At 37.6% G+C, this 23,435-nt stretch overlaps 1 long non-coding RNA gene across 2 annotated transcripts in view; it reads right to left on the reverse strand.

Moving 5' to 3' along the window:
• Positions 1 to 6,158: 6,158 nt before the first annotated feature.
• Positions 6,159 to 23,435, reverse strand: part of LOC137638375 (uncharacterized) — a 42,525-nt gene continuing 25,248 nt past the window's right edge. Inside the window, exons 3-5 of one of the 2 annotated variants that reach the window (XR_011044124.1) lie at positions 16,914 to 17,131; positions 11,029 to 11,162; positions 6,159 to 8,148 (exon numbers count right to left, since the gene is read on the reverse strand). This is a non-coding gene — a long non-coding RNA (uncharacterized lncRNA). Of the gene's footprint in view, positions 8,149 to 8,351; positions 8,489 to 11,028; positions 11,163 to 16,913; positions 17,132 to 23,435 lie in introns of those variants that run through there. The other variant, XR_011044123.1, reaches the window with a different exon arrangement.

The following is a 23,435-nucleotide window of genomic DNA, read 5'->3' on the forward strand; positions in this document are numbered from 1 at the left end:
TTTTCCTGTTCAGTAAGGTATATAGGAAATGTGCAAGTAGCTTTTTATGAAAAAAATCCATTGTGTCAAAATTTGCTTAGCTTTTGTTCTCTTGCAACAAATTCATGGGTGTTACTGTAATGTGTAGTGGTTACACTGAATTCATTTTTCTCTCCTGACTTTTTACATTACTCCATTCATAAAGATGACAGTTAGACTTATCAAGTCGTGCACCCACTTCCCCGCAACACCAGTCACTCCCCTTACATGCTTCTTTAAACTTTCACTTTTCTAGCTTTTATTTTCAATGTATACAGTACCATACAATCTCATTTTGACCCAGATTATACCTTGACAAATTATCATATTTTTTTGGTGTGCCATAATGCTTTATATTCCTCCCTTTACCAAATTTTCTTTCATCTTCCTTCCTTTGCCAATCAAAATTGTACCATACACCTTCCTTAGTATATCAAGTAACATTTGTCCCTTATAATTCTTACAAGTCACTTTTATCTTTATATTCATTCATTCTTTCACCAACTTTGCATCCTGTAGGCTAGCATTTAAAAAACCCTGATAGCTATTTAATCATACTTATCACCACTCCAGTGCAGTATCTGGTTTGTAATATCTTCTGTCTTCCTATTTTTGAACCTCTTAATTACTTTTCTTATATCTTCAGCAGTCATTGACAACTTGCAGATTTGGAAGTGTTGTGGCAAGTTGTAATGGGCGTGAACTGCAGGTCTCCCCTATAATTCACCGAGTCTGTACTCTGCACGATGGTGCACTGCCCCTAGAGCAAGGGAACAATATTTCTTTGGTATTGGGCTGTATTGAATTCCCTGTTCTAGCCTTGAACAGGAAAGTCATTGGAGACCACAGAGCACCTCCATCCAAAATTAAGTTTCTCCTTCGTCAAAACTTCTTTTGTAGTCTCGCATCACTAGGTCCTGCCACTCTAGTATGCTTCACATTCAATCAATGAATTTTGTTCTTTCTGACATTACAGTTTTTGTCACTTATTCAGTTACATTTGTTCATGACATATCTCTTCTTTCTAGCATTCTTGATATCATCATCAAGTACGGGGTGTTCGATGCACAAAACTTCTCCATTCATTCCGGTCTTGAGCCTTCCTTTCCAACTCCACCATCGTTAGCCCGCACATCTCCTTGATATTGTCACTCAATCTAGTTTTAGGCCTTCCTCTCGGTCTTGTACCATAGACTGATCCAATTAGTAGCGTTCTTTCCAGAGTATTGTGTTTCCGAACCTGGTGTCCAATAAAAGTTAGTTTTCTTTCATCCAAATTGTCAAGTAATCTTTTTTCGATATTGATCTTTTGTAGAACTTCTTCGTTAGTCTTTTTCTCAAATTCTTGGTATACACTTCATCTATCCGTTTGCTCATTCATTTGCTTAGTATCCATCCAGAAACTTTGCCCTGACATTCACCGAGATTATTCTTCGGCAGATGTATAATACTTATATCCTGAGATAGTAGTTTATCCTTTCTTTCTTTCCCATGCACACACTACTTCCATTCCTCACACTTGATCATATTCAAGCTTATGAGGTTCTTTTAACCCTTTTGCCCCCAAAGGACGTACTGGTACGTTTCACAAAACTCATCCCGTTACCCCCATGGACGTACTGGTACGTCCTTGCAAAAAACTGCTATTTACATTTTTTTTGCATATTTTTGATAATTTTATGAGAAACTAAAGGCATTTTCCAAAAGAATGAGATCAACCTGACCTCTCTATGACAAAAACTAAGGCTGTTAGAGCAATTTGAAAAAAATATATTGCAAAATGTGTTTGAAAAAAAAAACGCCTGAGGGTTAAGGGTTGGAAAGTTCCAAATAGCTTGGGGGTAAAAGGGTTAATTTCCACAGCATCATTACATCTCATTTTCCTTTTCATATTGATAGAATTTCACCATCAACATTTATATCTCTCCAAATTTTCAATCCTTCAAACTCATTCTGTTGACTTTCTATCCATGATGGTGGTAAATATTAATTATAATTGTACAATTACAAATGACCTGTTGCCTTTAATTGATAGGATGTACTGTAGTATCCTCCACAGAGAGACAAGTTACTGACCTTCTACAAGGATATGTAATATAGCACTGCTGGAACGGACTACAGCTCCCTTTACTTTATTGATTCTCGATTTGATAAATATTCACCATTCTCCTAAACATTCACTACCAGACCAACCATGTTCAGTTTGTACATTTACTTCTTGGAGCCTTATGCTTCCTGGGACAATATCCTTTTCTGACCACAATTTGCATTTCCCTTCACTCTGTGGAACCCACTCTTGCTGTATGGCATAGCTTATTACACTTTTAGAACATTCAATCACATGATGCATTTTCTTTAGTATCTAGTGACCCTAAATTATTATTCTTCTAATGACCAAAGCTATTACATCTAAATCGCCTTTTAATCTGACTTTTCTCTTTTATATATCTTATGAATCTTTTATTTCTTATATGTGAGATGCCAGGCGTACACAGTTCTATTTTTGCATTCGCTCACGCTCTCATTCCCGTAGTATATATCAAGAAAGATTACTATGACATTCACTGGGTTACATGATCTACTGTTTCCAACACACCATCCCATTACAATTTTTCATTTACACATCTCATTTTATGCTTTACAAATTGATACTTTCGGATAGATTATTATGACATTCACTGGGTTACATGATAGACTGTTTCCAGCACACCATCCCATTACAATTTTCCATTTACACATCTCATTTTATGCTTTACAAATTGATACTTTCGGACACTGACGTGGACAGTGGAAAAGAAATTCAGTACAAATGCCATACGTTCATTTCTATCCTTGACTGCAAACGGTACTATTGTACTACTTTCATAAAGTTTCCAGTCTATGCATGCATGTCTTGTCGTATTTTCTGCAATTCTATCTGCTATAAGTTCATTTTTTGTCTTAATGGCAGCTCTTTTCATACTCGCCTGATCACTCGACCTCTCACAGATTCATAACTGTTCACCCGCACGCATAATTGTTGTAAAAAAGTAAGCCAATTTCCCTTCCGAAAAACTGGCAAATTTGTACATTCCTAATTATTTTTGTCAAAACTACCAATAATTTCTCTTCAAACCACTGTACTATCAGGGACTTTATGTAATAACGATATCTTAAAGACTTTTCCTAAATTTTCTTTGATTTGCTTTCTTATCCTTACCCATTTGATCTCTTATTTGTTGGTGAATACTTTGACTTTACTTTTCTTCTTCTTTGTCTACATCTTTTCCCACTTTTATGTGGGGTCGATGTTTCTGGCCAGTGTTCTCCATCTACCTGTCCCACACTTCATCACCGGTTAATCTCACAATCGCCACTGGCCATATTGGTTTTGGCTAATTTTTCATGGCTGGATGCTTTTCCCTTCCGCCAACCTTCCCCATTTACCCGGGCTTGGGGCCGGCACCAAGTTGATGCTGGCTTGTCCCCCTCAGTGGCTGGGTTTTTTACTTTGCTTTTATGTAATTTTATTAACCCTTTTACCCCCAAAGGACGTACTGGTACGTTTCACAAAACTCATCCCTTTACCCCCATGGACGTACCGGTACGTCCTTGCAAAAAAATGCTATAAAAATTTGTTTTTTCATATTTTTGATAATTTTTTAAGAAATTTCAGGCATTTTTCAAGAGAATGAGACCAACCTGACCTCTCTACGACAAAAATTAAGGCTGTTAGAGCAATTTAAAAAAAAATATACTGCAAAATGTGCTGGGGAAAAAATAACCCCTTTGGGGGTTAAGGGTTGGAAATTTCCAAAGAGCCTGGGGGTAAAAGGGTTAAAACTTTGCATTTCTTGACATCTGCTTTTCTTAGTACCCTCGTTCAACTTCCTGCGTGCTGGTGTAAGGAGAGTCTCTTCTTTTCTGCATCTCCTTTCCCTCTAATTTCTTCATTTCAGATGTTCTTGCTTCCATTATCTCAGGTATTTACAGGTAACCTTTCACTGTTTCTTCTCTTTCCCTATCATCCTCAGTTATTCACTTGTCTTCCTCAACCTTTCATTCTCAACTACTCTCCTCCTCAGTTCTTCCCTCAAAGCATTAGTTTCTTCTTCCATAATGCTCGATTTCCTTTACACTTATAAATAATTGATGCTTAGCTTGCTAGCTTGCTCTGTCACAGCAAATATGAAGAGAAATCTGTGGTTCTTGGACGAAAATCAGCCGATGCTTACTTATTTTCTACTTTACCTTTTTACATAATTGCACAATGACATGCATACAGTGTTGCATTCACTTCAAACTTACTAAAAATTTTGTAAAACACATTTCCCTCACTTTTCAAATGTGACAGTACAGTATATAGCTTCTTAACCCTTTCACCCCCAGGCTCTTTGGAAATTTCCAACCCTTAACCCCCAAGGGGTTATTTTTTTCCCAGCACATTTTGCAGTATATTTTTTTCAAATTGCTCTAACAGCCTTAATTTTTGTCATAGAGAGGTCAGGTTGGTCTCATTCTCTTGGAAAATGCCTGAATTTTCTCAAAGAATTGTCAAAAATATGAAAAAAAAATTTTTTTATAGCATTTTTTTGCAAGGACGTACCGGTACGTCCATGGGGGTAAAGGGATGGGTTTTGTGAAACGTACCAGTACATCTTTTGGGGGGTAAAAGGGTTAATCAACTCAATCCAATACAGTATATAGCTTCTTAATAAACTCAATCCAATGAATTTGAGCGAAATTCTATATTCATCGATCTCACGATACATACGTGCATTTTTAAACCTAGCAACCTTGGCACTCCAATATAAAATTTAATTGCATTGCCAAATGACTCCCACAATACATTGCAACACAATATTTGTTTTTACATGGACTGTATACAAATCTTCATCCTTTAACAAGTTAGATAAAAACAAAGATTGTCTACAAACTTCCCAGACTGTCTATTATATGCAAGAATGGATAATTTTTTTATTAATAGGATTATGTATTCAGCATTGCTAGAACCCAGATGTTAAAATTTATAAGGTGGTGTCAGTAGTTACTGGTAGGTGGCAAGGAAGCCTCACTCCCCTGGTGTAATACTGAATGGCCACTTTTTCAGCCGCCGGAAATTAGACGTACTATACTCCCAGCACTGTCGACTGGCATTTTTAATCTTATTCCTTTAGATAATTGTTGGAAGTTTGTTCTGTGCAAAGGATATTAATGAAGATGAAAGGTTTTTCTGTTTTCCAGACATTTGTAGCTAACTGACAGTTGTCTGTGTATCTTGCTTATATGGTTTCTTGTTCCTGTTTGACAGCATTACTGTTACTGTTTATTTCCTTATGCATGATAGGAGTAGCTACTGCTGCCGAGTTGAAGGGGAGGGTCACTGCCCTTATTGTCAGAATTTTCTTGTATACAGGTGGTTCTAGAATTTAGAGACTTATCTCCTGATAGTGCTGCCTCTTCATAGAGTACCGAGGATCTCTTTCCTCAGTGTGTCTTTGGCATCAGCCAGATGCCAGACAACTTCTTCTCTTCACTCACTTCCAGTCATAATGAAGTGTTCCACCCTTCTTTTTGGACCAAGGCCTAGAAGACTGATCAATAGGAGTTGCGTATGTTACGCTACCGTATCTCTCCTCATGGGAGAGACAGTACTGCCCCATGGACTTGCTTCACCAAAGACGAAAAATAAGACGGGACAATGCAGAGGACACTTGAGAGTCCTCCTTTTACTTATGACAAGCACTTCCTTACATGCTCATGTGTACCAACTAACATGCTAATTTATGCATGTGTAACCTTCCATTACTTGTGTTTGTGCTCATGCTCCTGCACCTGTTTTGTTTTCACTCACACTCCTTCAGTCTCGGCTATTCACATGCCCACTAGAGCCCTAGGTGTGTGTCTACCTTTGCTTGCTCAAGTGCCCATGAGTTCTCTCCTGTGTGTTCTCATGCTCCTACACGAGAGAGCACTCGCATGTTTACTCATAGCCTAGTTTATTCTCCTACTGAACTGTGCCCTTCTACAGCAGGTCCCTCCTGCAGAAGTGTACCCTCACCTCTTCGTTTACCTTCTTGTGAGAGTGCGCATTCTGCATTTCAAACCAGTGTTATAGCTTGGCTAGTAATGATGATAGTAATAATAATAGGGGCTCAGCAGGTCAGGTCAGTAAATCAAGCTTGCCCACGGGACAAGAGGCATCTCACCTTGCATAAGTCGTGATGTTACTCCAGAATGAGAGGTAATGTCAAGTGGCCTTAACTTGTTTCTCTTCCCCTTCCTTGGGATGCAGTAATCACTATGTTATATGCTGGACCGGACAATGAATGTAGGTTGAGGTCCACATGATCAAGCATCTTTTCTAAGTAGTAAGTTTGTTTAGAAGCTCCTCTCCCATCTTTCCTAACGAGGGGGTGAATAGATGTGTATGCACCCATGTTCTCGTATGACCCTACATGTAGACAGCATATCCCCCTCACAGATATAGGTTCTTCCCTTGACCGCATACCAGGCCATGGATGTAATCTAGTGGCTAATTAGGAGTCAGGGCTTCATTGTCACCAGCCAGTAACACTTCGTTATAGATTTTAACAACCACGATCAAGCTTTGCTGAAAGTATACGCTTATTAAAGGACTTGGTTTTGTATATTTAGGTAAAATACAAATCACTTCAGATATTACAATCATTGATAAATCTTCGGTACAGTATAGCATTTCTCTATATGAAATCCTCTCGCTATTTGGTTCACACATCACAAATTTATTTGGGTCTGCTTTAAGTAGAGTTCATTCCCTGTTTTGATAATACACTGTAATTGCTCCAAATAAAGATGAATTAGTAGTCTCTTTGAATTACAAGTCTCTAATCTTTTGCAAACATCATGCTACTAATCTTAAGTCTATTTTGTTTAGGTAATTCCTAGTAATGCTATTAATCAAATGTTATATTAATTCCTAGTTTGTGAAGCTGGAAATGGCTTTTAAATCTTTTCTGCTAAGGACATAGTATTTAGAAGGAAGGATTAATGTTCAGTGGTTTATTGATAAGTGTAGGATGTGTGATAATTTCCTGTGCAACCTTCTAATAACTAAATTTTTTCACCCGCATAAAGCATTCATATTTTCTGTCTATTCCCTCGCTCATGTTGAACAGGCTGACATAAGTCTTTTTATAGTTTATATATGTAATATCTGTCTTGGTGTTGTTACCATTTTCAAAATATTTTAATTGTTCATTATTTTTCATAGTTTATTTCCTTAATTTCTTTCCTTGTTGGGATATTTGTCCCTGTTGTAGCTCTTAGGCTTATAATATCTTTCTTTTCCAACTAGGGTTATAACTTAGCTAGTAATAATCATCATGTGGCGGTGTGACGTCAGCAACATAATCCCAAGGAGGTTGGCAATCCTTGGACGTTGATGTGCACCGTCTGAAGTTTGACTGCTGCAGTGTGTGAAGCCGAAGGATGATTTCCTTGTGTGTCTTTCTGTTCCTGGAAAGGCACTAGGGACTCTATACTTTCCCGGGGAACTTAACACCTGTTTGTACTATCAATGGAGTGTGAGATCTCTTCCCAGTTGGAGCGTCACCCTTTGGACTGAACAACTTTCAAGAACAAGTAGAAGGTTCAAGTGTCTTGTCTACTTCTGCTGCTAAACCATTGTGGCAGTGTAGTGGGACTGGGTTATATGATGAACAGAGAGAAGCATCTCTTGTGTTTGCCCTTTTAACACACATGGATGCTTACCCCTTCCATTGTCATCCACAACTGGTATCTTGAACTAGAGTTAGACGAGTGACTCTTGAAATGAATTATCAGTACTTTAGTCTTCATATTGAATAAAAAATACCATTTTAGTTTTAAAGAACTCTGGTTTTTAAATACCATTTTAGTTTAAAGAACTCTGGTTTTTTATGGCTAAGAAAAACAGATTATTTTAATTTTCTTCTGGTTTTTTATGGTTAAGAAAAAGATTATTTTAATTTTCTTTATTAACTTACATCCAGGCTTTTTGTATGAGTCAATTAATATATAACTTACCACCTTTAACAGGAAGACTTCTTCGGGAAGAAAAAAAAACGGCAGAAGACTTCATTCCACTACAAGGCACCTGGCAAAGCAGTGAAGTTCATCAACAGGAACCACCTGGAAAGCCGTGAAGTTCATCAACAGGAACCACCTGGAAAGCCGTGAAGTTCATCAACAGGAACCACCTGGAAAGCCGTGAAGTTCATCAACAGGAACCACCTGGAAAGCCGTGAAGTTCATAAACAGGAACCACCTGGAAAGCCGTGAAGTTCATAAACAGGAACCACCTGGAAAGCCGTGAAGTTCATAAACAGGAACCACCTGGAAAGCCGTGAAGTTCATAAACAGGAACCACCTGGAAAGCCGTGAAGTTCATAAACAGGAACCACCTGGAAAGCCGTGAAGTTCATAAACAGGAACCACCTGGAAAGCCGTGAAGTTCATAAACAGGAACCACCTGGAAGAGAAGAAACGACATTGAAGAAAACCCCAAAAATAACTTTCTAGTTTTATTCCAACTGTTACCAAGTTGTGGAATGATCTTCCTAATCGGATAGTTGAATCAGTAGAACTTCAAAAGTTTTTGACGTTTTTAATAGTTTATATATATGACACGTCTCTTTTGACATTACTTTCTTTAGAATGATTTATTGTTAATTTGCTCTCTTCATTTATTTGTTTCCTTATTTCCTTTCCTCACTGGGTTATTTTTCCCTATTGGAGCCCCTGGGCTTATCGCATCTTCCTTTTCCAATTAGGGTTGTAGCTTGGATAGTAATAATAATAATAAGGCTTCAGTTACATCATGATATGTACCATCATAACATATCATTTGTATTGTAATGGTAATTTATATAATATTTATAAACCATTGCTTCTGTAGTTAAACATTTCTGAAATTGTAATAATAATCCCTTTAACATTACCCAAAAATCAATTAAAGTTACTAACAATTTGTCCTGATAACCGAGGTTCTTGCAAAACATCTGTAAAAAGTCATATCTTTGAAGTTACCAACCAACAATTTGTCCTGATAACCAAGGTTCTCGCAAAAGTCTGTAAAAAGTCATATCTTTAAAGTTACTAACTAACAATTTGTCCTGATAACCGAGGGTCTTGCAATACATCTGTAAAAAGTCATATCTTTGAAGCAGCTGAATATAGTTTGATAATCATTTTTATGACTGAACAAAAATATAGTTTGATAATCATTTTTATGACTGAACAAAAATATATTAGTATGATGAAAAATATCAAACATGAAAAATTTCTTGTGAATAATTACTAGTCAAAAAGGGCGTTTAATTTTCAAACAAAAGCAAAATACGATACTGATAAAAAAATTAAAAAGCCAGAATAAAACCATTAAAGTCAAAAAGGCGTTTAATTTTCAAACAAAAGCAATAACGAAACTGATAAAAAAATAAAAATGCCAGAATAAAACCGTTAAACCAAATTACAAGCTTTGATGTCAAGGACCAAATAGCTGGAAAAACCACAACTTTTCAAGGTAAAACAGAAAACAAGAATACCAAAAAACTTTGTACACAGAAATTAACTAAAACAAAACCTGGAATACCAAAATAAAAAAAAAAAAACAAGACAAAACTAGTAATAATGGAAAACCAAAAAAATTCACTTTCTTAAAAAGCAGTAAATCTGGGAAAACCAGAACAAAGAAAGGTAGAATAGAAATCGACCAAAACAAAACCTGTAAAACTGGAATACTAAATATTCAAGGTAAAACAATAAAACAAAAAAAGGTAAAATGGACAGAAAACAACTAAAACTTGTTTAAAAACTAATGCTAAAAAACTATTCAAGGTAAAACAATACAACAATTAAAAAAAGTTCAGGGTTAAGAAAACATTAGTTAAAAAAACAGAAAACTCAAACAAGGTAAAACTGACAGAAAACAACTAAAACATGTTCAAGGTAACAAAGTTCTCTGTTTAAAACAGAAAACTCCCAAGGTTAGGAAACAAACCTGTTTAAAACATAAAACTGAAACTCCAAGGTTAGGAAACTTCTCTGTTTAAAACAGAAAACTAAAACATGTTTTTAAAACTCCAAGGTTAAACAAACCCGTTTATAAAACAGAAAACTAAACCATTGTAAAAAAACAAACTCGTTTATAAAACTGAAAACTAAACCATGGTAAAAAAACAAACTCGTTTATAAAACAGAAAACTAAACCATGGTAAAAAAACAAACTCGTTTATAAAACAGAAAACTAAACCATGGTAAAACAATCTAAAAAAATAAAACAAAACAACTAAAAACAAAAAGGTTAGGAAAACCAACAACAGAAAACAACTAAAACAAGGTACTAAAACAAATTCAAGGTTAGGAAAACCAACTTCTCTTTAAAACAGAACACTAAAACACAAATTCAAGGTTCGGAAACAACCCTGTTTAAAACAGAAAACTAAAACTCAACAGAAAACTAAAACTCCAAGGTTAGGAAACAACCCAGTTTAAAACAGAAAACTAAAACTCCAAGGTTAGGAAACAACCCAGTTTAAAACAGAAAACTAAAACTCAACAGAAAACTAAAACTCCAAGGTTAGGAAACAACCCTGTTTAAAACAGAAAACTAAAACTCAACAGAAAACTAAAACTCCAAGGTTAGGAAACAACCCTGTTTAAAACAGAAAATTAAAACTCCAAGGTTAGGAAACAACCCAGTTTAAAACAGAAAACTAAAACTCAACAGAAAACTAAAACTCCAAGGTTAGGAAACAACCCTGTTTAAAACAGAAAATTAAAACTCCAAGGTTCGGAAACAACCCTGTTTAAAACAGAAAACTAAAACTCAACAGAAAACTAAAACTCCAAGGTTAGGAAACAACCCTGATTAAAACAGAAAACCAACCTGTTTAAAATACAAAACTAAAATAAGGAGTTTTTTATTTCAGGCAAAACAAACTAAAACAAAACCAAGTATAACAGGCAAAACAAACTAAAACAAAACCAAGTATACTGTACTGTACTCACCAAAAACAGCTTTTGTAACAAATCAATGTTGGTGATTTGCGACCAAGTAAAAGCATAGTCCTTTCTTTTTATCCTCTGTTTATCATCTATAAAGCATAAGCGTAATAAATTCAGCTCTGTTTTCTTCAACACCTCTGTAGGGCAAGATTTAACAGATTAGCATACATCATTCAAGTCAAAATTCATTTAACATGTACAAAACCAGTTAGAGAGCCTATTTTCTAAAGTAAATCAAAATCATGAACTGATTTCTTCCATTATGCAAAGCTAAGAAAAAGTAATCTAAGGTCTCCATAGTCCTTTATTTTCTTAAAAAAACTAATCGTTACTTTAAAGGGATAAAAAAGTAAATTAGAAAAAATAAATGGTGTACTTTGGTATCCCCAAAAATTTATTTCAAATTACAACTAAATATCCACATATTATCCTATTATCCACTGCATAGAATATTAGATTCTATTGAAATAAGAGTAAAAAAGAAATTTATATAAAGTTTTTAAAAGTAGTATGTATTTTTCCTAGCTATATGAACCTGAGGAAATTTCTTTAGCAATCTTTAAAATAAGGAGATAAAAGGATTGGTTTGTTGAAATTCACCGTAAGACCAAACTAGTTGTTCCTTTATCTTCCCTGGAAATGTCAGTCTACATCATATGGATGAATATACCGTACAAGATTGGTAGGTAGTCAAAGGAGGGATACCTTTCCCCTATGGAGGGTCCGGAATAATACAGTACTGTATACTTGCTGTATGATAATTGGGTTGGTGTATATTCCACTATCTTCCCCCTTGCCTAAAGAGGATCTCTAGAATCTAAAAAATGGGGCTCAGAAGTGTAAACTTACAGGCATCAAGTCAGCTTTATCAAGTGATAATTTGATCACTTTGTCCCCCAAGAGAAGGTAAAGAAAACACGGAGAAGAGCCATTCATTTTACCTTTCATTCCAGACTTCCATCCATGCATTACCATAGATAATATGCTTCCAGTCCCGTGTGAGAGATGGGCTGGCTATGCAACTACATGAGTAGCCAAGCACAAAAGTGACGTATTTGTGGGTATACACCTGTTGGCAAAAGACCGTGAAGGTTGTTTAGCATTTGCATACCCCAGTTTTCAACACCTGGCTGACTGGGAGATTCCTCTTTAAAGGCAAGGTGGGGCCCATGACTTCATGGTCTTAGCTGGTACCTCAACACTCAGAAATCGAGGTGTACGCTTTACAGATAATATCAAGAAGCCATGAGAGATCGTGTTCCTTCACAGCTCCTTCTTGGCTCTACCAGTGCTTAACCCTTTTAACCCCAAGGTAAGGTTAAATTTCAAGCACATTTTGCTATATATTTTTTTTAAATTGCTCTAACAGCCTTAATTTTTGTCATAGAGAGGTAAGGTTGGTCTCATTCTTTTTGAAAATGCCTGAAGTTAATCATAATGTTATCAAAAACATGTAAATAACAGTGTTTTGCAAGAAGTACCGGTACGTTCTTTGGGGACGAAAGGGTTAAGCAACGCAGAACCCTCACAGAACAGATAATGGAGAATAATCACTGGGGTCACCTCACCTATGCCCTCTATCACAGGAGACACTGGTACTGGGAACACAGTGGGTGAGCTACCAGCTCCCTTAAACTACCTGACACACCCTAGGAGGCCCAAGCCTCATTGTTAGCCGGCCGCACAGCAACATACGTGTTTCTTACCCTTCTATAGGGTACGGCAATCAATGGGGGGAACCCCACACACCACCAGAACCGTAAAAACACGCCAATGGAGATCGCAGGATACTCCCATGGACGGAGCCCGGGGCATATACACAAAAGCAGTCAAACTCGAGGGAAACAAAGAGGTAAAAGACTTCATCGTTATGTTCTTAGGCGTTGCCAAAACAGACACTGCATAAGACTTGGCTCTCATTTTCCCTTTCAAAACATACGCCTAAAGCCACAGTGTGTGTATCAACAGCCAGTTTTGCCATAAACTGGTTGTAGCATCCACCCTTTTCATTCATCACAGACACCAACTGCCAGCATTTACTTCCTGTAAAGAAAATGAAAAAGATGAAGGCCTTGGTTATGGAGCAACAGTAAGTCTATACTCATTGCGGCCAAACCCAATAGTGAAAGGCTTCCAACTGGCAGACAGGCGGGGCTACTCAGTGTGTCCGCATCCTTAGACCTTTCCTTATTTTAAAGGGCTAAAGGCTTGTACTGTATATGCACAGGAACTACTATTATAATTGAAATTAAATACTAGTTGACAGTAAAGAGTAATTGACGTAAGATTTATACAATCCATTGCTTTAAAAGAACAATTGAAGTAAAAAATTATACCCTTTCTTCTTTGCCCATCTTGGTGGAATTTCCAGGCGAGAACAAACTGGTTAAATTATTGTTATACCTGCTGAGTAATTCAACAATGATAACATTTGATAAAATAGGTATTCAGTATATTGTCCCAATATCAAGGAAAACTTTTTAACAATTATTATTATTACTACCTAACCTACAACACAAGTTGGGAAAACAGGATCATATAAGCCAACAGGCTCCAAAAGGGAAAAAAGCCCAGTGAGGAAAGGAAATAATGAAACAGATAGAAGTGTACCTGAGTGTACCCTAACGCAAGAGAAATCTAATCCAAGACAGAGCAAGACCATGGTACAGAGGCTTTAGCACTACCCAGTCTAAAGAACAACGGTTCGATTTTGGAGTGTCGTCCTAGAAAAGCTTCTTACCGTAGCTAAAGTCTCTATTTTACACTTACTATATGGAAACTAGCACTGAACAATTACAGTGTAGTTAACCCATTGAGTGAAGAATTTTTCAGTTACCTTAGTGTTGTCAGGTGGTAAAGGAAAAAGGGCCAGACTGTTAGTGTACAGTATGTGTAGGCAAAGGAAAATGAGTAATAACCAGATGGGGTTCCAATGTTATTACTGTACTATCTGGCCAGTCAAAGGACTCAATCGCTCTTTAGCAGTACGTAGTACTGTACCTCAATGGGTGGCTGGTGCCTTGGCCAACCAACCTACCTACCCACTATTATACAAATACGACACTCAAAAGACTGGTCAATGTAAACATCTTTACGAAAGATTTTCGAAGAATAAGAGAACTTTAAAAGCCATTGCATGATGGAATATTGTCTTATTTTGTCTCACCATCTGAATGGAGGGAAAGCATAGGACTTCTGGATTACTCGACTGAAACTATCTGTACAGTACATATATTTCCTGGTTTCTAGAATGGAGAAAGGTAGCCAGCCAGTCAGTTGATAGGATGATCAGGAAGATGAAAGAAAGAAAGAGGAGAAGAGGCAAAGTAAGTTAAAAAGTAAGTGCAGCTATGGGTGGAAGACATTACAGAGCCTTAAGTAATGTCTATATGTTAAATCAATCATGCACTCAAAAGGTTCCAGGACACGCTCAGAAAAAAAAATGTAGAGTGGAGAAAGATATAACATTCAACGTCTTACATTAAAAACTAGAGGGGAACTCAATAGAGCGCAGACCTCCCCTGCTGCAGCTTGTTTCTCAAACTTGACCTTTGGCCTTATGTTCTAATTGGCGTGGATTTTCACACACTCAAATATGAACCAAGTTTGAAGTCTCTGTGACAATAATGTACAAACTTATGGCTGACTACGTGAATTGGATATTCTACTTGACCATAACCTTGACCTTCCAAATTTTAATCATTTGCACCTTTTTACATAAGAGTTAATCCCTGCAAGTTTCATTAATCTAAACACAAAATTGTGGCCAGGAAGCTGTACACAAACACACACACAAATAGGGGTGAAAACATAACCTCCTTCCAACTTCGTTGGCAGAGGTAACCATAAGTCGTCATAATCATTAACCTTTAGCTATAAGAAGCAAATATTTGAGGACATGGTAAATGACACCAATGGTTATCCGAAAATACGCACACGTATATGTAATAACTGTTATCATAAAAACCAGGCAATAAAAATTAAAACGGTGTGTGAACCGTGGATATCCGTAAGGTTCATAACGAGAAACAATCAGTATGGAGGACTTATTGAAAATCGTTAAGAACGAACGAGAGAGAGAGAGAGAGAGAGAGGAGCCGAGCCCACGAGAGACCTACAAAAGGTCGTGAATAATAAAGCTGAATAATATAAACAAAAAGGGGCAAGGCCCCCTCCAAAATCTCAAAACTCATAGATCTGGTACTTAACTTAGATGAAGGGACAGTGGAGTCCAACATCTTGAGGTAAATCCAGAAAAAAACCCGGGAAATACACACACAAGGTAAAAAACGGCTATCAAATTGCGTGCTAAAAAGGAGTGACGACACTGGCGTGGGATTGTTAGTAGTAGTGGGATGTTGAACGGCACCTCGCTGTTCGGGGATTTTGACAGGAGATATCTAAATGGTGCGAGGCCTCTGGTTGTGATTTATCACGCCCCAGTATTATATATCGACACCTTTTATAGGTGAGCGAGCTGGGTTCAACCTGGCATCCCTATGCAATTTTTTCTCTGGTAATATATAGCAGTTATATACCTTAGAAATGGTGCTAAAGGAGCATTTCACGGGGCGACACGGGTCGCAGCCCAGAAATAGTAAACTTGCATATGTAATTACAGTATTATCTACAACACTCGCTTCAAATACGAATTGAAACCATTTGCCTAGAAGAGCATGAATAAGCATAAAAATTGTTTTAATATCCATGTAATCAATTAGTAAAGGAGGTAAAGGCATTCATACCAAGGCAATGGACAAGACCCTTTAATAAAAAATGACCAGTTACCCAAAGAAACTAAAGGCCTTTGAAAAAAAAAGATATTTAAAGAGGGAGGAAGATATCTCTTAATAACCTATTCATCTGTAAAATAATTATTTCAACCTATACATACCGAATTTCCTAGATTAACCCTTTGCAGATAATGTATGTGTAAAATCATAATTGTGGAACAAGTGATTTTAATTATGTAACAATATAACAAAAATGTCTCGTATTTCTGTCTATAAGTAAAAAATCTCAAAATAAAAATTGTCAAAGGAGTATGATTTTAGAGCAGCTAGAACACTAGCCTTTTCTTCAAATTTATGTGTCCGTAGTTACTGTTGGGTAGCGGAGAAGCCACTCGGACCTTCAAACAGTACTTGTGGTTTGCATGAGGTAGGCACAGGACTGGTTTATATAATTAGAAATAGTATAAATTACTTTTAGAATTAGTAATTTGTTTCTATATGTATATAAATCTTCATCCCTTAATAGACTTATTCTTAGGAGGGAGGAAATGCCTATAACTAAACTGGTTGGTTTAGGATTCGGGGATGTTTAACCCTTTAACCCCCAAAGTACGTACTGGTACGGTTCACAAAAGCCATCCCTTTACCCTTATGGACGTACCGGTACGTCCTTGCAAAAAAATGCTATAAAAAATTCTTTTTTCATATTTTTGAAAATTTTTTGAGAAAATTCAGGCATTTTCCAAGAGAATGAGACCAACCTGACCTCTCTATGACAAAAATTAAGGCTGTTAGAGCAATTTAAAAAAAAATATACTGCAAAATGTGCTGGGAAAAAAATAACCCCTTGGGGGTTAAGGGTTGGAAATTTCCAAATAGCCTTGGGGTAAAAGGGTTAACAATCGCTCCATATGAGGAGCAAGTGTTGATTCAAATCAACGACTTATCACTTATCATCAGAAGATAGGGCTAGGTTACATAGACAAGTGGTCACGGAAGAAATAGATCTCCAAAAGGCTATTGCGTCTGTAATCCAAGGCACAGTAAATCGATGGGTTTACATTACTATCCATCTTGAGTCTTGTAATAGGAATATGATTTCAACCTAGACGGATTGAGGCTGTTAAAAGTTCATAACAAGGTGTCGGTACTTACTGGCGGGTGGCAGGAAAGCCCATCTTCCCATCAGCACTTGGATTAGCCACTTTGACCTTCACCTAGGACTTGCGGTGGATGAGACGTCAAGTCAAACTTGATGCATTCCTGTTTTTATTGTTAGGAAAAATGCAAATCACTAGCGGTATAAAATCACAAAATGTCCAACCACTGTCTGACAACATTCAACCAGCAGGGCAAAAGATACATTCGCTAATCTACGGAAGAAAAATATCGATTAGTTTTGAACTGGCAATATATACCTACAATAAATAAAAATTAATCTCTTAGGCTATTAACCCTTTTACCCCCAGGCTCTTTGGAAATTACCAACCCTTAACCCCCAAGGGGTGATTTTTTCCCCAGCACATTTTGCAGTATATTTTCTTTAAATTGCTCTAACAGCCTTAATTTTTGTCATAGAGAGGTCGGGTTGGTCTCATTCTCTTGGAAAATGCCTGAATTTTCTCAAAAAATTATCAAAAATATGAAAAAAAAAATTTTTATAGCATTTTTTTGCAAGGACGTACCGGTACGTCCATGGGGGTAAAGGGATGAGTTTTGTGAAACGTACCAGTACGTCCTTTGGGGGTAAAAGGGTTAATATTCAGGGTGGATACTCATCATTTGACAAAGTAAGGTACAGTATTTTCATACGAAATCAAGAGGATATTACATTTATAAAAAATTTAATAACCAATTAAGATAAAAAATAAAAGAATCTTTTAATCATTTGTATTTTTCCTAACCTAATATGAGTATGATTTAAGCTTAGCTAGAATGGCCATTAAGCTTTCAATGAGGTTAACAGACCTGGCTGCAGAAGGACTTGTGGGGTGGTTAAGGTGAATAGTGCAACTTGAAAGATTTGTTCCTATAAATAACACAACCCTTCAACATTATAATAAGACTCTCATCCTTATAATGTGCAAATGCATAACAGGGAAAAAATAATGAAATTACAGTAAATACAGTATGTCATTTTTCTAAGTTGTTTGATGATGTTTTTCGGTACCAAGATTTTTAAGATGACATGATTACTCAAAATTTGACTAAGCCTCACCTCGAATTGGCCAATCAAAATTCAGATATAATTTCATCACCTGTTTTTTAGCATTTCCATTTCCATCATTATAAATGCACTTCACCAGTTCATTTCAAATAAACTCATTTCAGTCATGGCCGACATTTATGAGAGGTTTAAACTATGTTAAATAATTCGTTCGAAAATCCTCATAGAAAAATAACTTTACCAGTTTCTTTCAAATAAAGAAAATCCTCGTTACAGTCATGGCTGACATTTGAGTACTACAAGCCTTATTTCACATAATTCATAAACATTGACATTTTTACGTAACCACATTGTTCTTCCAAGAGAAGTCAAGTGTCCTAAGTGTGTTAAGCCTGGGGGTATACGTTCAGATTGACACTACCAGCACCGTCACGCAAAAGTCCGTAAACCCGAAACTATAAGACGCATGGCGCAACTTGGGGCTTCCCCAACGGCTAGCCGTTCCAGTGCCGTTACTGAACGTCAAACGGAAACACCAGACTCCGACTGATAGGGTAGGACAATAAGGCATCCTAGATCAGCTTGATAATAATAATACAGGAGTTATGGAATTATGATACGTTAGATAATGATTACACGGCTGGCGTGTGTAGAACATTCATGTACCTCTTGCTTAACCCTTTTACCCCCAAAGGACGTACTGGTACGTTTCACAAAACTCATCCCTTTACCCCCATGGACGTACTGGTACGTCCTTGCAAAAAACTGCTATTTACATTTTTTTTTTTTGCATATTTTTGATAACTTTAGGCGAAACTTCAGGCATTTTCCAAAAGAATGAGACCAACCTGACCTCTCTATGATGAAAATTAAGGCTGTTAGAGCAATTTAAAAAATAAATATTGCAAAATGTGCTTGAAAATAAAAAAATAAAAAAATGCCTGGGGGTTAAGGGTTGGAAAGTTCCAAATAGCCTGGGGGTAAAAGGGTTAAACAAAGGAGTGATGAGATTCTGTTTATTTGCGAGTGAGTCGAGCCACGACAGAGCAAAAACATTTGGTGTCTGTAAATAGATTATAGGCAGTCATAATACAGTACTTTGATAGTGACCCACGCAGATGGCGTGCACAGAACAACCATTTAACGCTTGCCAGAAAACACAAGCAACGCAATAATGTTTATTGGTAATAAACATGAAAAACTATTTTTTTCGTTTTTCGTTGGTCTTCTTGTTTTGTTTTGTTTTATGTTGTTACCTTCTATAAAGCCATTGTTTTCCGATCACCAAAGCCCTACATACCCCAACAGTAATGGGGGTCCCCAGGTGGGAATCGGGATTATGGGTGGTGGCAAAGTAAAACTAGGTATGTGCGGAAGATAACAGCAGAATAAAACAAATCCATGAAAATCAACAGAGAAAAATGTTTTTTTCATGTAAAACTAATGGGACGAAGCAACACCAACTGAGTGACTGCAGCAAAGGTGCCTCTCTTGAGCACAGTTTTCTATATCGGCCCGATTTCTAAACGACGATTTAGAAAACTGGCTAAAGAGAAGGCTCTGCAATTTGCCACCACTCAAATAGATTTTCCTTCGCCGTGGCTAGTTTTGCTTGCAATAAACATCATCTCGCTGCTCCTGTATTTTGGCAAGCGGTACATAGATGTTCTGTGCACGCCAACCGCTTGGGTAACTATCAAAGTACTATATCACAATTACTTATAGTTTATATGACATACCTGAAATGGATTTCACTCCGCCGTGGCTAGCTCCGTTCCAAATAAACATTACCTCGATGATCCTTTGTTCTGGCAAGCAGTACACAAATCACTACCTCATTGCAAGAGGGTCGTAACTCCAAATTCCTGATTTTTCAGGAGACGCATTTGAAAGTTGCTAAGTCCTATGAATTTGATCATGTTTCACAAATCTTCTTAGTGCCATCTCTCGGCCGCTAATTCACCTAGATTTACGACTCTTTTACCAAAAGATGCAGAATCAATTCGGCAATCTTGTACACCATATAACTCAAAACTAGCAAATTTGGAGTTACGACCCTCTTGCAATGAGGTAGCGAAATGTGCTATGCATGCCAGCCGTGTGGGTCATAAATGTATCATAATCACCTACTGTACTATTATTATTAAGCTGACCTAAGATGCCATACTATCCCACCCTATCAGTCGAAATCTGCCGTTTCCGGACGACGGGCAGCAACGGCACCGGAACGGCCAGCCATTGGGGAAGTTCCAAATTCCCCCTTACACATTTTACTTCTGGGGTTATGTCCTATTGCGTGACACTGCCTGTAGCGTCGACCCGAACGCAGACTGCAAAGCTTGATTTAGGATCCTTGACTGCTCTTGGAAGAATATCATGATTATGTGAAAATGTCAATGTTTCTGAATTATTATGTAAAATAAGGCTTGTTGTACTCAAATGTCAGCTATGACTGTAATGAGGAATTTTGATTTGAAATGAAATTGCAAAGTAATTTTTTCTGAGGATTTTTGACTGAATTTTTTAGAGAGATTTTGACAATTTTTTAAATTAGGATTTTTTACAGAATTATTTATGATGATTTTAGACTGAAATTTTTAGAGAATTTTTGACTTAAATTTTTAGAGGATTTTTGACTGAAATTTTTAGAGGATTTTTGACTGAAATTTTTAGAGGAATTTTGACTTGAAATAAACAAGCAGTGATTTTTTTTAAAGACTTTCATGAAAAAATATATTTTTTCTTTAATAGAAATACTGTATATCTAAATTTTGATGGCACAATTCAAGGTAAAGTTTAGTCAAATTGTCAGATAAAGAAGACATGGAAAACATCAATAAAGAATTTAGAAATTTTTTTATAATTACCATAATTGGATTATTTTTATTTTTTCGCTGCGGCAGAGCAGCCCTCTCTGCAGCCAGTTTTCTAAAACGTCGTATAGAAATCGGGCCGATATAGAAAACTGTGCTCGAGAGGGCTACCTCTGCCGCGGACGCACTGTTGTTATTTTACTCTCCTAGTTCTGCCTGATAAAAAAACAAAAAATTTAAAATAAATTGTATTTTTCCTAACTACAAATCTGGAGCTCTTTACATAGGAGTATTACTTCGGCAATAGCTGAAACTAGCCATTAAAGCCTTTAGGAGGTGTAACTAGGCTCTGCTAGTTAACGGAGGGAGGTAGCACTATACAAACCTGGAACTCTTTACATAGGAATATTACTTCGGCAATAGCTGAAACTAGCCATTAAAGCTTTTTGGAGGTGTAACTAGGCTCTGCTAGTTAACGGAGGGAGGTAGCACTATACAAACCTGGAACTCTTTACATAGGAATATTACTTCGGCAATAGCTGAAACTAGCCATTAAAGCTTTTTGGAGGTGTAACTAGGCTCTGCTAGTTAACGGAGGGAGGTAGCACTATACAAACCTGGAACTCTTTACATAGGAATATTACTTCGGCAATAGCTGAAACTAGCCATTAAAGCTGTTTGGAGGTGTAACTAGGCTCTGCTAGTTAACGGAGGGAGGTAGCACTATACAAACCTGGAACTCTTTACATAGGAATATTACTTCGGCAATAGCTGAAACTAGCCATTAAAGCTGTTTGGAGGTGTAACTAGGCTCTGCTAGTTAACGGAGGGAGGTAGCACTATACAAACCTGGAACTCTTTACATAGGAATATTACTTCGGCAATAGCTGAAACTAGCCATTAAAGCTGTTTGGAGGTGTAACTAGGCTCTGCTAGTTAACGGAGGGAGCTAGTGGGAGTAGACCAACCTCCCAGCTCACACCAGTGCCAGTAAACAACAGTCACTTTGCAATTACGGCAGGACTTCCGGGGGAAGGTGATGGCGGGACCAGTATGTGTGAAGAACTTCAGGTTTGTATGGTCAGGAATAATACATATTCTAAATTTGTCATATGTTCCAGCACTATATACAAACCTCACACTCTTTACGTTGGAGACTCACCCCATGGTGGATGGAAGTCCTAAATCCAACTGGCTGAAGACTCCCTGGGTGACACACTTTGCTTCGCGTGAGCTGATCAGAGGGCGCCCTGACACCTCGTAATCACTATAGGATGGCAGTCAGGGCAATCTGTGCTATATTTAGAATTTAGCAATGTGACTTGACCAGGTAAGCATAATTTTGGAGCGAAGCTCCCCACTTAACCTAGACATTGCCTGACCACCTCGCTTGGAGAATGAGGACATAAATACATAAACATATATCAGGTTACACAAAGGGCATGGTACCCACCTGCAGTCAGAGGAAGAAAGCTTGTATAATTCCTCAGATGTTTGACCCCAAGAGCGGGGAGAGTGAAATATGAAATGGCCAGTCACTCGTGCATTCATCCTAGACTTACTCGTGGGTAACATCTGCCCACAACCAACTGCTATTTGTCCTACAAGGGAGCTGAGGTGTTATTGACCACATTTTGTGCAGTCACCATAGGACTTAAGGTACAGTAAATGTATTCAGGTTCCTGTGGGCAATGTCCTGCAGGTAGTGGGCGGTGAATGTTATTTGCCGTTTCCACACGCCCGCTTGTTAAACCTGCGTCAAGAGATAAATTCTTCTTGAACGCCAGGGATGTGCCGACACCCCTGAAGTCGTGATCACAGGGATGACGACTGGGTGTTGAGGAGCCTGGTTGTATGGCTCTCTCGATTACCAGTCTGATCCAGTAATCTTCCTCTTGGTCCTCCCCGTGCTCACTAAGAGCCTGCTGATCTGAGGCGGACTCTGGAGGTTTTTTTCAAGTATTTCCTCAGTGCCTTCACAGGGCAGAGTAACAGTTGGTCTGGGTCATCTGTCACAGTACCGAGACTCTCAACCTAACAAAAACAAATATGAAACTCAGTGTCACTTGGCCCCATCCCCTTGAAAGGGCGATATCATAAGACAGATCATGTCGCTGGCTGACTTTCTCGGCAGAGGCCAGGGCTAGGAGAAATGATATTTTCATAATAAAATAAATTTTTGAACATACTTACCTGGTAGTTATATATATATAGCTTAGTCCCTGACGTCACGGCAGCGTTTCAAAACTCGCGGCAATCGCCGATTGGGTAGCCAGGTGTACCACCAGTGCGCCCTCTACCAAGGTCCCTGGAACCATTTCAACTATTCCTCAGATTTTCCATGCCCTTAGGTCTCTAGAGGGGAGGAGGGTGGGAACTAAATTATATATAACTACCAGGTAAGTATGTTCAAAAATGTTATTTTCCTTAGTAAAATAAATTTTTGAATATACTTACCCGATGATCATATAGCTGCATCCCTGCTGCCCGACAGAAAAAACCTACGGGCGGAATACGCCAGCGATCGCTATACAGGTGGGGGTGTACATCAACAGCGCCATCTGTCAAGTAGGTACTCAAGTACTCGATGTCAACAAAGAACCAATTTTCTCCTCTGTCCACTGGGTCTCTATTGGGGAGGAAGGGTGGGTCCTTTAATTTATGATCATCGGGTAAGTATATTCAAAAATTTATTTT

This window comes from Palaemon carinicauda, chromosome 3 (genome assembly GCF_036898095.1).
Source record: "Palaemon carinicauda isolate YSFRI2023 chromosome 3, ASM3689809v2, whole genome shotgun sequence".
NCBI lineage: Eukaryota > Metazoa > Arthropoda > Malacostraca > Decapoda > Palaemonidae > Palaemon > Palaemon carinicauda.